Source organism: Ranitomeya imitator, unplaced genomic scaffold, assembly GCF_032444005.1.
Source record: "Ranitomeya imitator isolate aRanImi1 unplaced genomic scaffold, aRanImi1.pri SCAFFOLD_764, whole genome shotgun sequence".
In the NCBI taxonomy this organism is placed as follows: domain Eukaryota; kingdom Metazoa; phylum Chordata; class Amphibia; order Anura; family Dendrobatidae; genus Ranitomeya; species Ranitomeya imitator.
This window is the reverse complement of record NW_027193272.1, coordinates 22,364-43,546: the sequence shown is the minus strand read 5'-3', so window position 1 is coordinate 43,546 and position 21,183 is coordinate 22,364. Positions and strand designations below refer to the sequence as shown.

Genomic DNA, 21,183 nt, shown 5'->3' with positions numbered 1-21,183 from the left:
CAAAAAGCCTCTGTGACCTGCCACAGAGAAATTTGCAGGAGGGTGCCTGAAACCACCCACACTATCAGGGTCCCTCTTCAATTTAACACGAAACGTATATTTACAGTTGAAGATGCCCAAGATATTCACCTGCCGTTCTCCTAACTTTACATACTCACAATATTGCGAGAGAAAGCTCTGCAACAAAGCCGGGTCCGTGAAGGGGTTATACACAGTCACAGTTACCTCTTTTTCTTGTAACCCAAACAGTGGTATCCAGCCAACTCCTTCCAGAAGAGGATCCTCAGCATTAGCCCGTAGCCACTCAAACACATTCAGGCAAACGTTTTGGTCCACAAAAGTCACGTCGTAATTACCTGACGAGGAAATTCGTTGCAACTGAAGATCTCCGTACGCTTTGCTCCAGCCTTTTCCTCGATGAGATCCCGGATGATGAATACCACGTTGTTCTTGGCTCCATTGCTCGGGTCCACGGTCAACCGGATGGTGTTCTTGACAAAATTCATAGCGATGGGACTGTCGGTATATTCTACCACAGCAGAAAGAAGAAAACTTCCCACGAGGGACGTCACTCGGACACGGCCTATAGCCGGGGGATCACAACCGGATGCAAGGGGACTAAGCCGACTCCCCAATAGCAGCAGGGGGGTGAAGTCCCACCAGAGGTGAGACGATCCCCCCAGGCCAAGGAGCCGGGTACCCCAAGCACCTCTCAGCCAAGACCAGGGCAATAAACCCTGATCTTAGCCAAAAGGCCGAGAAGCGATGGCCTGAAATGGTTGGCCATTTCAGACGCACCCAGGCCTACAACCGACACCCATTGTGGAGACCGAGCCAAAGATTGCCGCAAGGAAGACATTTTCAGAAACTCTGGATGCATTCTCAATGACAGTTCGGGTGTGCTTGGGTTTTGGTCGGTTGTTTGGCTGTGTGTGTCTGTGTGTGCTCGTTGAAGCTGCGCCCAACGCGTTTTGAATCTGCATAACTCTGCCCACTTTGACACACCCACCATCCCCCATTGTGACTGCAGGTGAAGGTTCCGTGCTAAGATTCTATCGACTGCAGGCAGCGCACCTGGTTGGTCCAAAAGCATTAGAATACTCCTCACACAGGTGTATCTACAAGACACAAGACTAGCAGATTCGAGATCAGCACAGACACCAGTTTTCCTTTTTTTCAAATACCTATCATACACCGCATTTCAAAGTCGGTGGTCCACAAGAGGTAAACAATGTCTTCCAAAAGAATTCATGATCGGTGGTCACAAATGTGGTATGTATGGCAGAACTACTCATTGGATGCCTTCAATTTAAATACCAAGTGCTGACAGCAGGCAGGGGCCTAATTCTGTAGATGGCACAGTATATTTGCTACACTGTAAGAAAGGCCTAATTCAGGCCTACATCTTAACACACCTGTGGCAGCAACCAGGAAAGACTGAAAATTGATTGCCTGATTGATTGATTGATTGCCTATTGAATGCAATGCAATGCTTGACATACATACATACATACATACATACATACATACATACATACATACATACATACATACAGAGGTGAAAGCAAGGCACACAAAATGTTGCAATTAGGCAAGTGAAATCGAGCAGCATGCTACATTTGGCAGCCAGCGGCATGTGAAATGTGCTTCCTTAACAACCCTGAAATAAATTCCCATCTAGGGTTCCAAGACAACTTGCTGTGCTGACTAATTTCCATTCAATCTGTTTTTAGAACCGGATCAGAGAAGGAGTGCACTGTTCCCGGAGAGACTGCAATAGCGGGTCAATGCGTGAGTGGACTGAGCAAGCTCCATTTCCAGCTCCCTGTTCCAAAAAGCCATTTAATATATGGTCCCCACATGGGGGACGTATCAGATATTAAACTGATAAGAACAGATACTACACTTGATCTTAGCCATAGGAGGCCGAGAAGCGATGGCCTGAAATGGTTGGCCATTTCAGACGCACCCAGGCCTACAACCGACACCCATTGTGGAGACCGAGCCAAAGATTGCCGCAAGGAAGACATTTTCAGAAACTCTGGATGCATTCTCAATGACAGTTCGGGTGTGCTTGGGTTTTGGTCGGTTGTTTGGCTGTGTGTGTCTGTGTGTGCTCGTTGAAGCTGCGCCCAACGCGTTTTGAATCTGCATAACTCTGCCCACTTTGACACACCCACCATCCCCATTGTGACTGCAGGTGAAGGTTCCGTGCTAAGATTCTATCGACTGCAGGCAGCGCACCTGGTTGGTCAAAAGCATTAGAATACTCCTCACACAGGTGTATCTACAAGACACAAGACTAGCAGATTCGAGATCAGCACAGACACCAGTTTTCCTTTTTTTCAAATACCTATCATACACCGCATTTCAAAGTCGGTGGTCCACAAGAGGTAAACAATGTCTTCCAAAAGAATTCATGATCGGTGGTCACAAATGTGGTATGTATGGCAGAACTACTCATTGGATGCTTCAATTTAAATACCAAGTGCTGACAGCAGGCAGGGCCTAATTCTGTAGATGGCACAGTATATTTGCTACACTGTAAGAAAGGCCTAATTCAGGCCTACATCTTAACACACCTGTGGCAGCAACCAGGAAAGACTGAAAATTGATTGCCTGATTGATTGATTGATTGCCTATTGAATGCAATGCAATGCTTGACATACATACATACATACATACATACATACATACATACATACATACATACATACATACAGAGGTGAAAGCAAGGCACACAAAATGTTGCAATTAGGCAAGTGAAATCGAGCAGCATGCTACATTTGGCAGCCAGCGGCATGTGAAATGTGCCTTCCTTAACAACCCTGAAATAAATTCCCATCTAGGGTTCCAAGACAACTTGCTGTGCTGACTAATTTCCATTCAATCTGTTTTTAGAAACCGGATCAGAGAAGGAGTGCACTGTTCCCGGAGAGACTGCAATAGCGGGTCAATGCGTGGAGTGGACTGAGCAAGCTCCATTTCCAGCTCCCTGTTCCAAAAAGCCATTTAATATATGGTCCCCACATGGGGGACGTATCAGATATTAAACTGATAAGAACAGATACTACACTTGATCTTAGCCATAGGAGGCCGAGAAGCGATGGCCTGAAATGGTTGGCCATTTCAGACGCACCCAGGCCTACAACCGACACCCATTGTGGAGACCGAGCCAAAGATTGCCGCAAGGAAGACATTTTCAGAAACTCTGGATGCATTCTCAATGACAGTTCGGGTGTGCTTGGGTTTTGGTCGGTTGTTTGGCTGTGTGTGTCTGTGTGTGCTCGTTGAAGCTGCGCCCAACGCGTTTTGAATCTGCATAACTCTGCCCACTTTGACACACCCACCATCCCCATTGTGACTGCAGGTGAAGGTTCCGTGCTAAGATTCTATCGACTGCAGGCAGCGCACCTGGTTGGTCAAAAGCATTAGAATACTCCTCACACAGGTGTATCTACAAGACACAAGACTAGCAGATTCGAGATCAGCACAGACACCAGTTTTCCTTTTTTTCAAATACCTATCATACACCGCATTTCAAAGTCGGTGGTCCACAAGAGGTAAACAATGTCTTCCAAAAGAATTCATGATCGGTGGTCACAAATGTGGTATGTATGGCAGAACTACTCATTGGATGCTTCAATTTAAATACCAAGTGCTGACAGCAGGCAGGGGCCTAATTCTGTAGATGGCACAGTATATTTGCTACACTGTAAGAAAGGCCTAATTCAGGCCTACATCTTAACACACCTGTGGCAGCAACCAGGAAAGACTGAAAATTGATTGCCTGATTGATTGATTGATTGCCTATTGAATGCAATGCAATGCTTGACATACATACATACATACATACATACATACATACATACATACATACATACATACATACAGAGGTGAAAGCAAGGCACACAAAATGTTGCAATTAGGCAAGTGAAATCGAGCAGCATGCTACATTTGGCAGCCAGCGGCATGTGAAATGTGCTTCCTTAACAACCCTGAAATAAATTCCCATCTAGGGTTCCAAGACAACTTGCTGTGCTGACTAATTTCCATTCAATCTGTTTTTAGAAACCGGATCAGAGAAGGAGTGCACTGTTCCCGGAGAGACTGCAATAGCGGGTCAATGCGTGGAGTGGACTGAGCAAGCTCCATTTCCAGCTCCCTGTTCCAAAAAGCCATTTAATATATGGTCCCCACATGGGGGACGTATCAGATATTAAACTGATAAGAACAGATACTACACTTGATCTTAGCCATAGGAGGCCGAGAAGCGATGGCCTGAAATGGTTGGCCATTTCAGACGCACCCAGGCCTACAACCGACACCCATTGTGGAGACCGAGCCAAAGATTGCCGCAAGGAAGACATTTTCAGAAACTCTGGATGCATTCTCAATGACAGTTCGGGTGTGCTTGGGTTTTGGTCGGTTGTTTGGCTGTGTGTGTCTGTGTGTGCTCGTTGAAGCTGCGCCCAACGCGTTTTGAATCTGCATAACTCTGCCCACTTTGACACACCCACCATCCCCATTGTGACTGCAGGTGAAGGTTCCGTGCTAAGATTCTATCGACTGCAGGCAGCGCACCTGGTTGGTCAAAAGCATTAGAATACTCCTCACACAGGTGTATCTACAAGACACAAGACTAGCAGATTCGAGATCAGCACAGACACCAGTTTTCCTTTTTTTCAAATACCTATCATACACCGCATTTCAAAGTCGGTGGTCCACAAGAGGTAAACAATGTCTTCCAAAAGAATTCATGATCGGTGGTCACAAATGTGGTATGTATGGCAGAACTACTCATTGGATGCTTCAATTTAAATACCAAGTGCTGACAGCAGGCAGGGGCCTAATTCTGTAGATGGCACAGTATATTTGCTACACTGTAAGAAAGGCCTAATTCAGGCCTACATCTTAACACACCTGTGGCAGCAACCAGGAAAGACTGAAAATTGATTGCCTGATTGATTGATTGATTGCCTATTGAATGCAATGCAATGCTTGACATACATACATACATACATACATACATACATACATACATACATACATACATACATACAGAGGTGAAAGCAAGGCACACAAAATGTTGCAATTAGGCAAGTGAAATCGAGCAGCATGCTACATTTGGCAGCCAGCGGCATGTGAAATGTGCTTCCTTAACAACCCTGAAATAAATTCCCATCTAGGGTTCCAAGACAACTTGCTGTGCTGACTAATTTCCATTCAATCTGTTTTTAGAAACCGGATCAGAGAAGGAGTGCACTGTTCCCGGAGAGACTGCAATAGCGGGTCAATGCGTGGAGTGGACTGAGCAAGCTCCATTTCCAGCTCCCTGTTCCAAAAAGCCATTTAATATATGGTCCCCACATGGGGGACGTATCAGATATTAAACTGATAAGAACAGATACTACACTTGATCTTAGCCATAGGAGGCCGAGAAGCGATGGCCTGAAATGGTTGGCCATTTCAGACGCACCCAGGCCTACAACCGACACCCATTGTGGAGACCGAGCCAAAGATTGCCGCAAGGAAGACATTTTCAGAAACTCTGGATGCATTCTCAATGACAGTTCGGGTGTGCTTGGGTTTTGGTCGGTTGTTTGGCTGTGTGTGTCTGTGTGTGCTCGTTGAAGCTGCGCCCAACGCGTTTTGAATCTGCATAACTCTGCCCACTTTGACACACCCACCATCCCCATTGTGACTGCAGGTGAAGGTTCCGTGCTAAGATTCTATCGACTGCAGGCAGCGCACCTGGTTGGTCAAAAGCATTAGAATACTCCTCACACAGGTGTATCTACAAGACACAAGACTAGCAGATTCGAGATCAGCACAGACACCAGTTTTCCTTTTTTTCAAATACCTATCATACACCGCATTTCAAAGTCGGTGGTCCACAAGAGGTAAACAATGTCTTCCAAAAGAATTCATGATCGGTGGTCACAAATGTGGTATGTATGGCAGAACTACTCATTGGATGCTTCAATTTAAATACCAAGTGCTGACAGCAGGCAGGGGCCTAATTCTGTAGATGGCACAGTATATTTGCTACACTGTAAGAAAGGCCTAATTCAGGCCTACATCTTAACACACCTGTGGCAGCAACCAGGAAAGACTGAAAATTGATTGCCTGATTGATTGATTGATTGCCTATTGAATGCAATGCAATGCTTGACATACATACATACATACATACATACATACATACATACATACATACATACATACATACAGAGGTGAAAGCAAGGCACACAAAATGTTGCAATTAGGCAAGTGAAATCGAGCAGCATGCTACATTTGGCAGCCAGCGGCATGTGAAATGTGCTTCCTTAACAACCCTGAAATAAATTCCCATCTAGGGTTCCAAGACAACTTGCTGTGCTGACTAATTTCCATTCAATCTGTTTTTAGAAACCGATCAGAGAAGGAGTGCACTGTTCCCGGAGAGACTGCAATAGCGGGTCAATGCGTGGAGTGGACTGAGCAAGCTCCATTTCCAGCTCCCTGTTCCAAAAAGCCATTTAATATATGGTCCCCACATGGGGGACGTATCAGATATTAAACTGATAAGAACAGATACTACACTTGATCTTAGCCATAGGAGGCCGAGAAGCGATGGCCTGAAATGGTTGGCCATTTCAGACGCACCCAGGCCTACAACCGACACCCATTGTGGAGACCGAGCCAAAGATTGCCGCAAGGAAGACATTTTCAGAAACTCTGGATGCATTCTCAATGGACAGTTCGGGTGTGCTTGGGTTTTGGTCGGTTGTTTGGCTGTGTGTGTCTGTGTGTGCTCGTTGAAGCTGCGCCCAACGCGTTTTGAATCTGCATAACTCTGCCCACTTTGACACACCCACCATCCCCATTGTGACTGCAGGTGAAGGTTCCGTGCTAAGATTCTATCGACTGCAGGCAGCGCACCTGGTTGGTCAAAAGCATTAGAATACTCCTCACACAGGTGTATCTACAAGACACAAGACTAGCAGATTCGAGATCAGCACAGACACCAGTTTTCCTTTTTTCAAATACCTATCATACACCGCATTTCAAAGTCGGTGGTCCACAAGAGGTAAACAATGTCTTCCAAAAGAATTCATGATCGGTGGTCACAAATGTGGTATGTATGGCAGAACTACTCATTGGATGCTTCAATTTAAATACCAAGTGCTGACAGCAGGCAGGGGCCTAATTCTGTAGATGGCACAGTATATTTGCTACACTGTAAGAAAGGCCTAATTCAGGCCTACATCTTAACACACCTGTGGCAGCAACCAGGAAAGACTGAAAATTGATTGCCTGATTGATTGATTGATTGCCTATTGAATGCAATGCAATGCTTGACATACATACATACATACATACATACATACATACATACATACATACATACATACATACAGAGGTGAAAGCAAGGCACACAAAATGTTGCAATTAGGCAAGTGAAATCGAGCAGCATGCTACATTTGGCAGCCAGCGGCATGTGAAATGTGCTTCCTTAACAACCCTGAAATAAATTCCCATCTAGGGTTCCAAGACAAACTTGCTGTGCTGACTAATTTCCATTCAATCTGTTTTTAGAAACCGGATCAGAGAAGGAGTGCACTGTTCCCGGAGAGACTGCAATAGCGGGTCAATGCGTGGAGTGGACTGAGCAAGCTCCATTTCCAGCTCCCTGTTCCCAAAAAGCCATTTAATATATGGTCCCCACATGGGGGACGTATCAGATATTAAACTGATAAGAACAGATACTACACTTGATCTTAGCCATAGGAGGCCGAGAAGCGATGGCCTGAAATGGTTGGCCATTTCAGACGCACCCAGGCCTACAACCGACACCCATTGTGGAGACCGAGCCAAAGATTGCCGCAAGGAAGACATTTTCAGAAACTCTGGATGCATTCTCAATGACAGTTCGGGTGTGCTTGGGTTTTGGTCGGTTGTTTGGCTGTGTGTGTCTGTGTGTGCTCGTTGAAGCTGCGCCCAACGCGTTTTGAATCTGCATAACTCTGCCCACTTTGACACACCCACCATCCCCATTGTGACTGCAGGTGAAGGTTCCGTGCTAAGATTCTATCGACTGCAGGCAGCGCACCTGGTTGGTCAAAAGCATTAGAATACTCCTCACACAGGTGTATCTACAAGACACAAGACTAGCAGATTCGAGATCAGCACAGACACCAGTTTTCCTTTTTTTCAAATACCTATCATACACCGCATTTCAAAGTCGGTGGTCCACAAGAGGTAAACAATGTCTTCCAAAAGAATTCATGATCGGTGGTCACAAATGTGGTATGTATGGCAGAACTACTCATTGGATGCTTCAATTTAAATACCAAGTGCTGACAGCAGGCAGGGGCCTAATTCTGTAGATGGCACAGTATATTTGCTACACTGTAAGAAAGGCCTAATTCAGGCCTACATCTTAACACACCTGTGGCAGCAACCAGGAAAGACTGAAAATTGATTGCCTGATTGATTGATTGATTGCCTATTGAATGCAATGCAATGCTTGACATACATACATACATACATACATACATACATACATACATACATACATACATACATACAGAGGTGAAAGCAAGGCACACAAAATGTTGCAATTAGGCAAGTGAAATCGAGCAGCATGCTACATTTGGCAGCCAGCGGCATGTGAAATGTGCTTCCTTAACAACCCTGAAATAAATTCCCATCTAGGGTTCCAAGACAACTTGCTGTGCTGACTAATTTCCATTCAATCTGTTTTTAGAAACCGGATCAGAGAAGGAGTGCACTGTTCCCGGAGAGACTGCAATAGCGGGTCAATGCGTGGAGTGGACTGAGCAAGCTCCATTTCCAGCTCCCTGTTCCAAAAAGCCATTTAATATATGGTCCCCACATGGGGGACGTATCAGATATTAAACTGATAAGAACAGATACTACACTTGATCTTAGCCATAGGAGGCCGAGAAGCGATGGCCTGAAATGGTTGGCCATTTCAGACGCACCCAGGCCTACAACCGACACCCATTGTGGAGACCGAGCCAAAGATTGCCGCAAGGAAGACATTTTCAGAAACTCTGGATGCATTCTCAATGACAGTTCGGGTGTGCTTGGGTTTTGGTCGGTTGTTTGGCTGTGTGTGTCTGTGTGTGCTCGTTGAAGCTGCGCCCAACGCGTTTTGAATCTGCATAACTCTGCCCACTTTGACACACCCACCATCCCCATTGTGACTGCAGGTGAAGGTTCCGTGCTAAGATTCTATCGACTGCAGGCAGCGCACCTGGTTGGTCAAAAGCATTAGAATACTCCTCACACAGGTGTATCTACAAGACACAAGACTAGCAGATTCGAGATCAGCACAGACACCAGTTTTCCTTTTTTTCAAATACCTATCATACACCGCATTTCAAAGTCGGTGGTCCACAAGAGGTAAACAATGTCTTCCAAAAGAATTCATGATCGGTGGTCACAAATGTGGTATGTATGGCAGAACTACTCATTGGATGCTTCAATTTAAATACCAAGTGCTGACAGCAGGCAGGGGCCTAATTCTGTAGATGGCACAGTATATTTGCTACACTGTAAGAAAGGCCTAATTCAGGCCTACATCTTAACACACCTGTGGCAGCAACCAGGAAAGACTGAAAATTGATTGCCTGATTGATTGATTGATTGCCTATTGAATGCAATGCAATGCTTGACATACATACATACATACATACATACATACATACATACATACATACATACATACATACAGAGGTGAAAGCAAGGCACACAAAATGTTGCAATTAGGCAAGTGAAATCGAGCAGCATGCTACATTTGGCAGCCAGCGGCATGTGAAATGTGCTTCCTTAACAACCCTGAAATAAATTCCCATCTAGGGTTCCAAGACAACTTGCTGTGCTGACTAATTTCCATTCAATCTGTTTTTAGAAACCGGATCAGAGAAGGAGTGCACTGTTCCCGGAGAGACTGCAATAGCGGGTCAATGCGTGGAGTGGACTGAGCAAGCTCCATTTCCAGCTCCCTGTTCCAAAAAGCCATTTAATATATGGTCCCCACATGGGGGACGTATCAGATATTAAACTGATAAGAACAGATACTACACTTGATCTTAGCCATAGGAGGCCGAGAAGCGATGGCCTGAAATGGTTGGCCATTTCAGACGCACCCAGGCCTACAACCGACACCCATTGTGGAGACCGAGCCAAAGATTGCCGCAAGGAAGACATTTTCAGAAACTCTGGATGCATTCTCAATGACAGTTCGGGTGTGCTTGGGTTTTGGTCGGTTGTTTGGCTGTGTGTGTCTGTGTGTGCTCGTTGAAGCTGCGCCCAACGCGTTTTGAATCTGCATAACTCTGCCCACTTTGACACACCCACCATCCCCATTGTGACTGCAGGTGAAGGTTCCGTGCTAAGATTCTATCGACTGCAGGCAGCGCACCTGGTTGGTCAAAAGCATTAGAATACTCCTCACACAGGTGTATCTACAAGACACAAGACTAGCAGATTCGAGATCAGCACAGACACCAGTTTTCCTTTTTTTCAAATACCTATCATACACCGCATTTCAAAGTCGGTGGTCCACAAGAGGTAAACAATGTCTTCCAAAAGAATTCATGATCGGTGGTCACAAATGTGGTATGTATGGCAGAACTACTCATTGGATGCTTCAATTTAAATACCAAGTGCTGACAGCAGGCAGGGGCCTAATTCTGTAGATGGCACAGTATATTTGCTACACTGTAAGAAAGGCCTAATTCAGGCCTACATCTTAACACACCTGTGGCAGCAACCAGGAAAGACTGAAAATTGATTGCCTGATTGATTGATTGATTGCCTATTGAATGCAATGCAATGCTTGACATACATACATACATACATACATACATACATACATACATACATACATACATACATACAGAGGTGAAAGCAAGGCACACAAAATGTTGCAATTAGGCAAGTGAAATCGAGCAGCATGCTACATTTGGCAGCCAGCGGCATGTGAAATGTGCTTCCTTAACAACCCTGAAATAAATTCCCATCTAGGGTTCCAAGACAACTTGCTGTGCTGACTAATTTCCATTCAATCTGTTTTTAGAAACCGGATCAGAGAAGGAGTGCACTGTTCCCGGAGAGACTGCAATAGCGGGTCAATGCGTGGAGTGGACTGAGCAAGCTCCATTTCCAGCTCCCTGTTCCAAAAAGCCATTTAATATATGGTCCCCACATGGGGGACGTATCAGATATTAAACTGATAAGAACAGATACTACACTTGATCTTAGCCATAGGAGGCCGAGAAGCGATGGCCTGAAATGGTTGGCCATTTCAGACGCACCCAGGCCTACAACCGACACCCATTGTGGAGACCGAGCCAAAGATTGCCGCAAGGAAGACATTTTCAGAAACTCTGGATGCATTCTCAATGACAGTTCGGGTGTGCTTGGGTTTTGGTCGGTTGTTTGGCTGTGTGTGTCTGTGTGTGCTCGTTGAAGCTGCGCCCAACGCGTTTTGAATCTGCATAACTCTGCCCACTTTGACACACCCACCATCCCCATTGTGACTGCAGGTGAAGGTTCCGTGCTAAGATTCTATCGACTGCAGGCAGCGCACCTGGTTGGTCAAAAGCATTAGAATACTCCTCACACAGGTGTATCTACAAGACACAAGACTAGCAGATTCGAGATCAGCACAGACACCAGTTTTCCTTTTTTTCAAATACCTATCATACACCGCATTTCAAAGTCGGTGGTCCACAAGAGGTAAACAATGTCTTCCAAAAGAATTCATGATCGGTGGTCACAAATGTGGTATGTATGGCAGAACTACTCATTGGATGCTTCAATTTAAATACCAAGTGCTGACAGCAGGCAGGGGCCTAATTCTGTAGATGGCACAGTATATTTGCTACACTGTAAGAAAGGCCTAATTCAGGCCTACATCTTAACACACCTGTGGCAGCAACCAGGAAAGACTGAAAATTGATTGCCTGATTGATTGATTGATTGCCTATTGAATGCAATGCAATGCTTGACATACATACATACATACATACATACATACATACATACATACATACATACATACATACAGAGGTGAAAGCAAGGCACACAAAATGTTGCAATTAGGCAAGTGAAATCGAGCAGCATGCTACATTTGGCAGCCAGCGGCATGTGAAATGTGCTTCCTTAACAACCCTGAAATAAATTCCCATCTAGGGTTCCAAGACAACTTGCTGTGCTGACTAATTTCCATTCAATCTGTTTTTAGAAACCGGATCAGAGAAGGAGTGCACTGTTCCCGGAGAGACTGCAATAGCGGGTCAATGCGTGGAGTGGACTGAGCAAGCTCCATTTCCAGCTCCCTGTTCCAAAAAGCCATTTAATATATGGTCCCCACATGGGGGACGTATCAGATATTAAACTGATAAGAACAGATACTACACTTGATCTTAGCCATAGGAGGCCGAGAAGCGATGGCCTGAAATGGTTGGCCATTTCAGACGCACCCAGGCCTACAACCGACACCCATTGTGGAGACCGAGCCAAAGATTGCCGCAAGGAAGACATTTTCAGAAACTCTGGATGCATTCTCAATGACAGTTCGGGTGTGCTTGGGTTTTGGTCGGTTGTTTGGCTGTGTGTGTCTGTGTGTGCTCGTTGAAGCTGCGCCCAACGCGTTTTGAATCTGCATAACTCTGCCCACTTTGACACACCCACCATCCCCATTGTGACTGCAGGTGAAGGTTCCGTGCTAAGATTCTATCGACTGCAGGCAGCGCACCTGGTTGGTCAAAAGCATTAGAATACTCCTCACACAGGTGTATCTACAAGACACAAGACTAGCAGATTCGAGATCAGCACAGACACCAGTTTTCCTTTTTTTCAAATACCTATCATACACCGCATTTCAAAGTCGGTGGTCCACAAGAGGTAAACAATGTCTTCCAAAAGAATTCATGATCGGTGGTCACAAATGTGGTATGTATGGCAGAACTACTCATTGGATGCTTCAATTTAAATACCAAGTGCTGACAGCAGGCAGGGGCCTAATTCTGTAGATGGCACAGTATATTTGCTACACTGTAAGAAAGGCCTAATTCAGGCCTACATCTTAACACACCTGTGGCAGCAACCAGGAAAGACTGAAAATTGATTGCCTGATTGATTGATTGATTGCCTATTGAATGCAATGCAATGCTTGACATACATACATACATACATACATACATACATACATACATACATACATACATACATACAGAGGTGAAAGCAAGGCACACAAAATGTTGCAATTAGGCAAGTGAAATCGAGCAGCATGCTACATTTGGCAGCCAGCGGCATGTGAAATGTGCTTCCTTAACAACCCTGAAATAAATTCCCATCTAGGGTTCCAAGACAACTTGCTGTGCTGACTAATTTCCATTCAATCTGTTTTTAGAAACCGGATCAGAGAAGGAGTGCACTGTTCCCGGAGAGACTGCAATAGCGGGTCAATGCGTGGAGTGGACTGAGCAAGCTCCATTTCCAGCTCCCTGTTCCAAAAAGCCATTTAATATATGGTCCCCACATGGGGGACGTATCAGATATTAAACTGATAAGAACAGATACTACACTTGATCTTAGCCATAGGAGGCCGAGAAGCGATGGCCTGAAATGGTTGGCCATTTCAGACGCACCCAGGCCTACAACCGACACCCATTGTGGAGACCGAGCCAAAGATTGCCGCAAGGAAGACATTTTCAGAAACTCTGGATGCATTCTCAATGACAGTTCGGGTGTGCTTGGGTTTTGGTCGGTTGTTTGGCTGTGTGTGTCTGTGTGTGCTCGTTGAAGCTGCGCCCAACGCGTTTTGAATCTGCATAACTCTGCCCACTTTGACACACCCACCATCCCCATTGTGACTGCAGGTGAAGGTTCCGTGCTAAGATTCTATCGACTGCAGGCAGCGCACCTGGTTGGTCAAAAGCATTAGAATACTCCTCACACAGGTGTATCTACAAGACACAAGACTAGCAGATTCGAGATCAGCACAGACACCAGTTTTCCTTTTTTTCAAATACCTATCATACACCGCATTTCAAAGTCGGTGGTCCACAAGAGGTAAACAATGTCTTCCAAAAGAATTCATGATCGGTGGTCACAAATGTGGTATGTATGGCAGAACTACTCATTGGATGCTTCAATTTAAATACCAAGTGCTGACAGCAGGCAGGGGCCTAATTCTGTAGATGGCACAGTATATTTGCTACACTGTAAGAAAGGCCTAATTCAGGCCTACATCTTAACACACCTGTGGCAGCAACCAGGAAAGACTGAAAATTGATTGCCTGATTGATTGATTGATTGCCTATTGAATGCAATGCAATGCTTGACATACATACATACATACATACATACATACATACATACATACATACATACATACATACAGAGGTGAAAGCAAGGCACACAAAATGTTGCAATTAGGCAAGTGAAATCGAGCAGCATGCTACATTTGGCAGCCAGCGGCATGTGAAATGTGCTTCCTTAACAACCCTGAAATAAATTCCCATCTAGGGTTCCAAGACAACTTGCTGTGCTGACTAATTTCCATTCAATCTGTTTTTAGAAACCGGATCAGAGAAGGAGTGCACTGTTCCCGGAGAGACTGCAATAGCGGGTCAATGCGTGGAGTGGACTGAGCAAGCTCCATTTCCAGCTCCCTGTTCCAAAAAGCCATTTAATATATGGTCCCCACATGGGGGACGTATCAGATATTAAACTGATAAGAACAGATACTACACTTGATCTTAGCCATAGGAGGCCGAGAAGCGATGGCCTGAAATGGTTGGCCATTTCAGACGCACCCAGGCCTACAACCGACACCCATTGTGGAGACCGAGCCAAAGATTGCCGCAAGGAAGACATTTTCAGAAACTCTGGATGCATTCTCAATGACAGTTCGGGTGTGCTTGGGTTTTGGTCGGTTGTTTGGCTGTGTGTGTCTGTGTGTGCTCGTTGAAGCTGCGCCCAACGCGTTTTGAATCTGCATAACTCTGCCCACTTTGACACACCCACCATCCCCATTGTGACTGCAGGTGAAGGTTCCGTGCTAAGATTCTATCGACTGCAGGCAGCGCACCTGGTTGGTCAAAAGCATTAGAATACTCCTCACACAGGTGTATCTACAAGACACAAGACTAGCAGATTCGAGATCAGCACAGACACCAGTTTTCCTTTTTTTCAAATACCTATCATACACCGCATTTCAAAGTCGGTGGTCCACAAGAGGTAAACAATGTCTTCCAAAAGAATTCATGATCGGTGGTCACAAATGTGGTATGTATGGCAGAACTACTCATTGGATGCTTCAATTTAAATACCAAGTGCTGACAGCAGGCAGGGGCCTAATTCTGTAGATGGCACAGTATATTTGCTACACTGTAAGAAAGGCCTAATTCAGGCCTACATCTTAACACACCTGTGGCAGCAACCAGGAAAGACTGAAAATTGATTGCCTGATTGATTGATTGATTGCCTATTGAATGCAATGCAATGCTTGACATACATACATACATACATACATACATACATACATACATACATACATACATACATACAGAGGTGAAAGCAAGGCACACAAAATGTTGCAATTAGGCAAGTGAAATCGAGCAGCATGCTACATTTGGCAGCCAGCGGCATGTGAAATGTGCTTCCTTAACAACCCTGAAATAAATTCCCATCTAGGGTTCCAAGACAACTTGCTGTGCTGACTAATTTCCATTCAATCTGTTTTTAGAAACCGGATCAGAGAAGGAGTGCACTGTTCCCGGAGAGACTGCAATAGCGGGTCAATGCGTGGAGTGGACTGAGCAAGCTCCATTTCCAGCTCCCTGTTCCAAAAAGCCATTTAATATATGGTCCCCACATGGGGGACGTATCAGATATTAAACTGATAAGAACAGATACTACACTTGATCTTAGCCATAGGAGGCCGAGAAGCGATGGCCTGAAATGGTTGGCCATTTCAGACGCACCCAGGCCTACAACCGACACCCATTGTGGAGACCGAGCCAAAGATTGCCGCAAGGAAGACATTTTCAGAAACTCTGGATGCATTCTCAATGACAGTTCGGGTGTGCTTGGGTTTTGGTCGGTTGTTTGGCTGTGTGTGTCTGTGTGTGCTCGTTGAAGCTGCGCCCAACGCGTTTTGAATCTGCATAACTCTGCCCACTTTGACACACCCACCATCCCCATTGTGACTGCAGGTGAAGGTTCCGTGCTAAGATTCTATCGACTGCAGGCAGCGCACCTGGTTGGTCAAAAGCATTAGAATACTCCTCACACAGGTGTATCTACAAGACACAAGACTAGCAGATTCGAGATCAGCACAGACACCAGTTTTCCTTTTTTTCAAATACCTATCATACACCGCATTTCAAAGTCGGTGGTCCACAAGAGGTAAACAATGTCTTCCAAAAGAATTCATGATCGGTGGTCACAAATGTGGTATGTATGGCAGAACTACTCATTGGATGCTTCAATTTAAATACCAAGTGCTGACAGCAGGCAGGGGCCTAATTCTGTAGATGGCACAGTATATTTGCTACACTGTAAGAAAGGCCTAATTCAGGCCTACATCTTAACACACCTGTGGCAGCAACCAGGAAAGACTGAAAATTGATTGCCTGATTGATTGATTGATTGCCTATTGAATGCAATGCAATGCTTGACATACATACATACATACATACATACATACATACATACATACATACATACATACATACAGAGGTGAAAGCAAGGCACACAAAATGTTGCAATTAGGCAAGTGAAATCGAGCAGCATGCTACATTTGGCAGCCAGCGGCATGTGAAATGTGCTTCCTTAACAACCCTGAAATAAATTCCCATCTAGGGTTCCAAGACAACTTGCTGTGCTGACTAATTTCCATTCAATCTGTTTTTAGAAACCGGATCAGAGAAGGAGTGCACTGTTCCCGGAGAGACTGCAATAGCGGGTCAATGCGTGGAGTGGACTGAGCAAGCTCCATTTCCAGCTCCCTGTTCCAAAAAGCCATTTAATATATGGTCCCCACATGGGGGACGTATCAGATATTAAACTGATAAGAACAGATACTACACTTGATCTTAGCCATAGGAGGCCGAGAAGCGATGGCCTGAAATGGTTGGCCATTTCAGACGCACCCAGGCCTACAACCGACACCCATTGTGGAGACCGAGCCAAAGATTGCCGCAAGGAAGACATTTTCAGAAACTCTGGATGCATTCTCAATGACAGTTCGGGTGTGCTTGGGTTTTGGTCGGTTGTTTGGCTGTGTGTGTCTGTGTGTGCTCGTTGAAGCTGCGCCCAACGCGTTTTGAATCTGCATAACTCTGCCCACTTTGACACACCCACCATCCCCATTGTGACTGCAGGTGAAGGTTCCGTGCTAAGATTCTATCGACTGCAGGCAGCGCACCTGGTTGGTCAAAAGCATTAGAATACTCCTCACACAGGTGTATCTACAAGACACAAGACTAGCAGATTCGAGATCAGCACAGACACCAGTTTTCCTTTTTTTCAAATACCTATCATACACCGCATTTCAAAGTCGGTGGTCCACAAGAGGTAAACAATGTCTTCCAAAAGAATTCATGATCGGTGGTCACAAATGTGGTATGTATGGCAGAACTACTCATTGGATGCTTCAATTTAAATACCAAGTGCTGACAGCAGGCAGGGGCCTAATTCTGTAGATGGCACAGTATATTTGCTACACTGTAAGAAAGGCCTAATTCAGGCCTACATCTTAACACACCTGTGGCAGCAACCAGGAAAGACTGAAAATTGATTGCCTGATTGATTGATTGATTGCCTATTGAATGCAATGCAATGCTTGACATACATACATACATACATACATACATACATACATACATACATACATACATACATACAGAGGTGAAAGCAAGGCACACAAAATGTTGCAATTAGGCAAGTGAAATCGAGCAGCATGCTACATTTGGCAGCCAGCGGCATGTGAAATGTGCTTCCTTAACAACCCTGAAATAAATTCCCATCTAGGGTTCCAAGACAACTTGCTGTGCTGACTAATTTCCATTCAATCTGTTTTTAGAAACCGGATCAGAGAAGGAGTGCACTGTTCCCGGAGAGACTGCAATAGCGGGTCAATGCGTGGAGTGGACTGAGCAAGCTCCATTTCCAGCTCCCTGTTCCAAAAAGCCATTTAATATATGGTCCCCACATGGGGGACGTATCAGATATTAAACTGATAAGAACAGATACTACACTTGATCTTAGCCATAGGAGGCCGAGAAGCGATGGCCTGAAATGGTTGGCCATTTCAGACGCACCCAGGCCTACAACCGACACCCATTGTGGAGACCGAGCCAAAGATTGCCGCAAGGAAGACATTTTCAGAAACTCTGGATGCATTCTCAATGACAGTTCGGGTGTGCTTGGGTTTTGGTCGGTTGTTTGGCTGTGTGTGTCTGTGTGTGCTCGTTGAAGCTGCGCCCAACGCGTTTTGAATCTGCATAACTCTGCCCACTTTGACACACCCACCATCCCCATTGTGACTGCAGGTGAAGGTTCCGTGCTAAGATTCTATCGACTGCAGGCAGCGCACCTGGTTGGTCAAAAGCATTAGAATACTCCTCACACAGGTGTATCTACAAGACACAAGACTAGCAGATTCGAGATCAGCACAGACACCAGTTTTCCTTTTTTTCAAATACCTATCATACACCGCATTTCAAAGTCGGTGGTCCACAAGAGGTAAACAATGTCTTCCAAAAGAATTCATGATCGGTGGTCACAAATGTGGTATGTATGGCAGAACTACTCATTGGATGCTTCAATTTAAATACCAAGTGCTGACAGCAGGCAGGGGCCTAATTCTGTAGATGGCACAGTATATTTGCTACACTGTAAGAAAGGCCTAATTCAGGCCTACATCTTAACACACCTGTGGCAGCAACCAGGAAAGACTGAAAATTGATTGCCTGATTGATTGATTGATTGCCTATTGAATGCAATGCAATGCTTGACATACATACATACATACATACATACATACATACATACATACATACATACATACATACAGAGGTGAAAGCAAGGCACACAAAATGTTGCAATTAGGCAAGTGAAATCGAGCAGCATGCTACATTTGGCAGCCAGCGGCATGTGAAATGTGCTTCCTTAACAACCCTGAAATAAATTCCCATCTAGGGTTCCAAGACAACTTGCTGTGCTGACTAATTTCCATTCAATCTGTTTTTAGAAACCGGATCAGAGAAGGAGTGCACTGTTCCCGGAGAGACTGCAATAGCGGGTCAATGCGTGGAGTGGACTGAGCAAGCTCCATTTCCAGCTCCCTGTTCCAAAAAGCCATTTAATATATGGTCCCCACATGGGGGACGTATCAGATATTAAACTGATAAGAACAGATACTACACTTGATCTTAGCCATAGGAGGCCGAGAAGCGATGGCCTGAAATGGTTGGCCATTTCAGACGCACCCAGGCCTACAACCGACACCCATTGTGGAGACCGAGCCAAAGATTGCCGCAAGGAAGACATTTTCAGAAACTCTGGATGCATTCTCAATGACAGTTCGGGTGTGCTTGGGTTTTGGTCGGTTGTTTGGCTGTGTGTGTCTGTGTGTGCTCGTTGAAGCTGCGCCCAACGCGTTTTGAATCTGCATAACTCTGCCCACTTTGACACACCCACCATCCCCATTGTGACTGCAGGTGAAGGTTCCGTGCTAAGATTCTATCGACTGCAGGCAGCGCACCTGGTTGGTCAAAAGCATTAGAATACTCCTCACACAGGTGTATCTACAAGACACAAGACTAGCAGATTCGAGATCAGCACAGACACCAGTTTTCCTTTTTTTCAAATACCTATCATACACCGCATTTCAAAGTCGGTGGTCCACAAGAGGTAAACAATGTCTTCCAAAAGAATTCATGATCGGTGGTCACAAATGTGGTATGTATGGCAGAACTACTCATTGGATGCTTCAATTTAAATACCAAGTGCTGACAGCAGGCAGGGGCCTAATTCTGTAGATGGCACAGTATATTTGCTACACTGTAAGAAAGGCCTAATTCAGGCCTACATCTTAACACACCTGTGGCAGCAACCAGGAAAGACTGAAAATTGATTGCCTGATTGATTGATTGATTGCCTATTGAATGCAATGCAATGCTTGACATACATACATACATACATACATACATACATACATACATACATACATACATACATACAGAGGTGAAAGCAAGGCACACAAAATGTTGCAATTAGGCAAGTGAAATCGAGCAGCATGCTACATTTGGCAGCCAGCGGCATGTGAAATGTGCTTCCTTAACAACCCTGAAATAAATTCCCATCTAGGGTTCCAAGACAACTTGCTGTGCTGACTAATTTCCATTCAATCTGTTTTTAGAAACCGGATCAGAGAAGGAGTGCACTGTTCCCGGAGAGACTGCAATAGCGGGTCAATGCGTGGAGTGGACTGAGCAAGCTCCATTTCCAGCTCCCTGTTCCAAAAAGCCATTTAATATATGGTCCCCACATGGGGGACGTATCAGATATTAAACTGATAAGAACAGATACTACACTTGATCTTAGCCATAGGAGGCCGAGAAGCGATGGCCTGAAATGGTTGGCCATTTCAGACGCACCCAGGCCTACAACCGACACCCATTGTGGAGACCGAGCCAAAGATTGCCGCAAGGAAGACATTTTCAGAAACTCTGGATGCATTCTCAATGACAGTTCGGGTGTGCTTGGGTTTTGGTCGGTTGTTTGGCTGTGTGTGTCTGTGTGTGCTCGTTGAAGCTGCGCCCAACGCGTTTTGAATCTGCATAACTCTGCCCACTTTGACACACCCACCATCCCCATTGTGACTGCAGGTGAAGGTTCCGTGCTAAGATTCTATCGACTGCAGGCAGCGCACCTGGTTGGTCAAAAGCATTAGAATACTCCTCACACAGGTGTATCTACAAGACACAAGACTAGCAGATTCGAGATCAGCACAGACACCAGTTTTCCTTTTTTTCAAATACCTATCATACACCGCATTTCAAAGTCGGTGGTCCACAAGAGGTAAACAATGTCTTCCAAAAGAATTCATGATCGGTGGTCACAAATGTGGTATGTATGGCAGAACTACTC

At 45.2% G+C, this 21,183-nt stretch overlaps 17 non-coding genes across 17 annotated transcripts; all 17 read right to left on the bottom strand.

Moving 5' to 3' along the window:
• Positions 1-1,746: 1,746 nt before the first annotated feature.
• On the bottom strand, positions 1,747-1,938 carry LOC138652970 (U2 spliceosomal RNA). The gene has a single exon (XR_011315664.1). It is a non-coding gene; the product is annotated as a U2 spliceosomal RNA (small nuclear RNA).
• A 977-nt stretch (positions 1,939-2,915) lies between these two features.
• On the bottom strand, positions 2,916-3,108 carry LOC138652967 (U2 spliceosomal RNA). Its single transcript, XR_011315661.1, has one exon. It is a non-coding gene; the product is annotated as a U2 spliceosomal RNA (small nuclear RNA).
• Positions 3,109-4,085: 977 nt separating this feature from the next.
• On the bottom strand, positions 4,086-4,278 carry LOC138652966 (U2 spliceosomal RNA). Its single transcript, XR_011315660.1, has one exon. It is a non-coding gene; the product is annotated as a U2 spliceosomal RNA (small nuclear RNA).
• Positions 4,279-5,255: 977 nt separating this feature from the next.
• LOC138652965 (U2 spliceosomal RNA) lies at positions 5,256-5,448 on the bottom strand. Its single transcript, XR_011315659.1, has one exon. It is a non-coding gene; the product is annotated as a U2 spliceosomal RNA (small nuclear RNA).
• Positions 5,449-6,424: 976 nt separating this feature from the next.
• On the bottom strand, positions 6,425-6,617 carry LOC138652963 (U2 spliceosomal RNA). The gene has a single exon (XR_011315657.1). It is a non-coding gene; the product is annotated as a U2 spliceosomal RNA (small nuclear RNA).
• A 978-nt stretch (positions 6,618-7,595) lies between these two features.
• Positions 7,596-7,789, bottom strand: LOC138652968 (U2 spliceosomal RNA). Its single transcript, XR_011315662.1, has one exon. It is a non-coding gene; the product is annotated as a U2 spliceosomal RNA (small nuclear RNA).
• A 977-nt stretch (positions 7,790-8,766) lies between these two features.
• On the bottom strand, positions 8,767-8,959 carry LOC138652962 (U2 spliceosomal RNA). The gene has a single exon (XR_011315656.1). It is a non-coding gene; the product is annotated as a U2 spliceosomal RNA (small nuclear RNA).
• A 977-nt stretch (positions 8,960-9,936) lies between these two features.
• LOC138652961 (U2 spliceosomal RNA) lies at positions 9,937-10,129 on the bottom strand. The gene has a single exon (XR_011315655.1). It is a non-coding gene; the product is annotated as a U2 spliceosomal RNA (small nuclear RNA).
• Positions 10,130-11,106: 977 nt separating this feature from the next.
• On the bottom strand, positions 11,107-11,299 carry LOC138652960 (U2 spliceosomal RNA). Its single transcript, XR_011315654.1, has one exon. It is a non-coding gene; the product is annotated as a U2 spliceosomal RNA (small nuclear RNA).
• Positions 11,300-12,276: 977 nt separating this feature from the next.
• Positions 12,277-12,469, bottom strand: LOC138652959 (U2 spliceosomal RNA). The gene has a single exon (XR_011315653.1). It is a non-coding gene; the product is annotated as a U2 spliceosomal RNA (small nuclear RNA).
• Positions 12,470-13,446: 977 nt separating this feature from the next.
• LOC138652958 (U2 spliceosomal RNA) lies at positions 13,447-13,639 on the bottom strand. The gene has a single exon (XR_011315652.1). It is a non-coding gene; the product is annotated as a U2 spliceosomal RNA (small nuclear RNA).
• A 977-nt stretch (positions 13,640-14,616) lies between these two features.
• LOC138652957 (U2 spliceosomal RNA) lies at positions 14,617-14,809 on the bottom strand. The gene has a single exon (XR_011315651.1). It is a non-coding gene; the product is annotated as a U2 spliceosomal RNA (small nuclear RNA).
• Positions 14,810-15,786: 977 nt separating this feature from the next.
• On the bottom strand, positions 15,787-15,979 carry LOC138652956 (U2 spliceosomal RNA). Its single transcript, XR_011315650.1, has one exon. It is a non-coding gene; the product is annotated as a U2 spliceosomal RNA (small nuclear RNA).
• A 977-nt stretch (positions 15,980-16,956) lies between these two features.
• LOC138652955 (U2 spliceosomal RNA) lies at positions 16,957-17,149 on the bottom strand. Its single transcript, XR_011315649.1, has one exon. It is a non-coding gene; the product is annotated as a U2 spliceosomal RNA (small nuclear RNA).
• Positions 17,150-18,126: 977 nt separating this feature from the next.
• LOC138652954 (U2 spliceosomal RNA) lies at positions 18,127-18,319 on the bottom strand. Its single transcript, XR_011315648.1, has one exon. It is a non-coding gene; the product is annotated as a U2 spliceosomal RNA (small nuclear RNA).
• Positions 18,320-19,296: 977 nt separating this feature from the next.
• Positions 19,297-19,489, bottom strand: LOC138652952 (U2 spliceosomal RNA). Its single transcript, XR_011315646.1, has one exon. It is a non-coding gene; the product is annotated as a U2 spliceosomal RNA (small nuclear RNA).
• A 977-nt stretch (positions 19,490-20,466) lies between these two features.
• On the bottom strand, positions 20,467-20,659 carry LOC138652951 (U2 spliceosomal RNA). The gene has a single exon (XR_011315645.1). It is a non-coding gene; the product is annotated as a U2 spliceosomal RNA (small nuclear RNA).
• Positions 20,660-21,183: the final 524 nt, after the last annotated feature.